Source organism: Enhydra lutris, unplaced genomic scaffold (assembly GCF_002288905.1).
Source record: "Enhydra lutris kenyoni isolate GAN:26980312 unplaced genomic scaffold, ASM228890v2 scaffoldscaffold78, whole genome shotgun sequence".
Classification (NCBI taxonomy): domain Eukaryota; kingdom Metazoa; phylum Chordata; class Mammalia; order Carnivora; family Mustelidae; genus Enhydra; species Enhydra lutris.
In genome coordinates this window covers 1,513,875-1,517,005 of record NW_019154162.1, presented here as the reverse complement: position 1 = coordinate 1,517,005, position 3,131 = coordinate 1,513,875, and positions in this window count along the sequence as shown.

Genomic DNA, 3,131 nt, shown 5'->3' with positions numbered 1-3,131 from the left:
CAAGTTCAGTGAGCTGAAGGGACACATGTACCCCAGTGTTTATTGCAGCAATGTCCACAATAAGCTAACTATTGCAGAAATGTCCACAATAGGCAAACCATTTGTATGGCCCAGATGAATGGATAAAGAAGAAGTGGTGTATATACACAGTGGAATACTATGGAGCCATCAAAAAATGAAATCTTACCATTTGATGTGGATGGAACTACGGGGTATTCTGCTAAGTGAAATAAGTTAATCAGAGAAAGACAATTATCATATGATCTCACTGATATGAGGAATTTGAGAAACAAGACAGGACCATAGGGGAAGGGAGAGAAAAATGAAACAAGATGAAACCAGAGATAACAACAAACCATATGAGACTCTTAATCATAGGAAACAAACTGAGGTTTGCTGGACTGGAGAGGGGTGGAAGGAATGGGGTGGCTGGGTGATGGACATTGGGGATGGTATGGGCTATGGTGAGTACTGTGAATTGTGTAGGGCTGATGAATCACAGACCTGTATGCTTGAAACAATATATTATATGGTAATTAAAAAAATAATAAGAAGAAATAAAATAAAATATATTAAGAACCCAAGCAATTGAATTCAATTACAAAAAGTCTGAGGAAAACCTAAGTGACTCAGTCGGTTAAACCTCTAGCTCTTGATTTTTGGCTACGGTCATATCTCAGGGTCATGAGATTCAGCCCTGCTTAAGACTCTGTCCTTAGTGGAGAGTCTGCTTGAGATTCTTTCTACTTCCTCTCCCCCTCCTTCTGCCACTTCCCATGCTCACAGGCATGCTTTCTCTCTCTTTAAAAATTAAATAAATATTTTTTTTAAATCTGATTAAAAAGTGAACGGAGGATCTGAATAGACATTTTTTTTTTCCAAAGAAGACATACAAATGGCCAACAGACACATGAAAAAGTATTCAACAGCATCACTAACCATCAGGGAAATGAAAATCAAAACTATAACGAGATACCACCTCACACCTATTAGAATGGTTATGAAAATCAAAACTATAATGAGATATCACCTCACACCTATTAGAATGGTTATTATCAAAAAGACAAGAAATAAAGTGTTGTCAAGGATGTGAATAAAAGCGAATTCTTGTATACTGTTGGTGGGAATATAAATTGGTGCCACCACTATGTAAAACAGTATGGAATTTCCTCAAAAAATTAAAAATGGTACTATTATATGATTCCCCAGCCCCATTTCTGTGTATTGAAAGGAAATGAAAACAGGATATCAAAAAGGTATCAGCACCCCATGCTTATTGTAAGTTATTCACAATAGCCAAGATATGGAAACAATCTAAGTGTCCATCATTAGATTAATAGATAAAGAAAAATAAGGGGTTGCTTTGTTTTGTTTTTTTTAATCTGTGGGGAAGAGAAACCCACTAGGACACAGAGATATGGGAAGGAAAGTTTTCACTCAATAATACCCTTTTATGTATTTTTTTTTAAATTTTGAACACTGTGAATGTATTGCCTATTAAAAATTATACTAAAGAATATTAACACAGGTAAAAATATAAAAGGAAATCAAAGCCCAACTATTTATAAAACTGAAATTCCCAAGCTCTAAAATACAGAGATCCTTAATTTCATACATAGTTAAATAAAATTTGCTATGAGAAAAAAATAAACAATTAATTACAAAACTATTTGTATTTCCCCTAATCATTATGTGTTACTTTTTAAGTTTATTCTTCTCTGTCATTACAAGGGTTATCCATGAAGAAGTGAATTTTGAGAAGGTACTTAGGTCTTTAAGACTAGAAGATAATTCTGTAAGAAAATAATGTATTTAGACATCATATTTACTCATTCATTCGTGGTCATTTTCTATTGGGTAGTGTAGAAAATAATTGTGCCTTATGAGTCTTGAAATCCAGCAGGTTATAGAGACAAATTTTAAAGCACACACACACAGACTATGGAATTCAAAATAAACAATATCTAATCTAGAAATGTGCATATGTGTGGCAATTAGTGGCTTCAGAAAGCAATATTCAGAATAAATAATTCTCAAAATAATAAAATACTCTTGTAGTTTTTCAAGGATCTTTAAAGAGATGAGTATCATTGTTTCTTATAATTTATACAGGCAAAGACTTACTTGAAGAACAACTATGGGCTCCAGGGTCCACTTACCTTCATTCTTTAATGGTGAATAGAGACAGCATGGTGGCAGACCATGTCTCTACACAAAAGGAGTTAAACAAAAAGTGCTCTTTCCATTGTGTTTTAGACCAATTCTTCATCGTTGTACAGAAATTGCTGTCACTGGAGTATCTGAAGAAAGTCACCCATTGCACTTGAACTCAGAAGAAAGAAAACTTAGAGTGCCTGGGGTAGACACAAAAGACTTTGATGAAGAAGATTTTGGAGATGGGCAAGATTTTTACAGAGGAATAGAAGGAAAGATGGCAGAAGGCATTTTTCAGATTAACATTTTTTCCCTTAAGGTAGAAGCTGTTGATCTTAACCAACAACCTCAAGTAATTTAGCTACTTAATTTTTGAGAAGTCATGCTATCCAAACAGGTGCTAGAAGTCAAGCAAGCACATATATTTAATATTCAGTAAGAAGGCTATGTTTTGCCTTTCCTGCAGTGTTGCATAATTAAGATAGGAGTTAAGATAAGAATAAAAGATAAGCAAACAAATTGCTTTTGTTATTGTCCATTTAGCTGACAAACAGTTGTCTGAGTGATTCTTCAAAATTAATCTGCATTGAGTCACAATATTGTTAGAATAATAATGCCTGGGATTTATATAAAAACTTTCTCCAAGGAGCTAAATGAGTTTTATGAACATATCTAATTAGTTGTCTTATAGCTCTGTGTAAAAGAAGACTGGGGCCAGTGACTCCATTATCACAAATGAGAAAATGCAGATATGTAATTCTAACTAGCATCACTTAACAAGGCAGTAGTCATGGCTACATGGAGATGCTCCCCGTCTCTATAAAGGGTCTTTTTTTCATGCTAGGTGTTACCACTTTCTCAAGTAGATGTGTGAACACAGCCTTAGAAAGAGAGACCTAGTTTGAAATCCCACCTCCTCCAGCTATTAAACTGTGTGGTCTTGGACATGTCAGAAGATTTTTTTTAAAAATTGATTT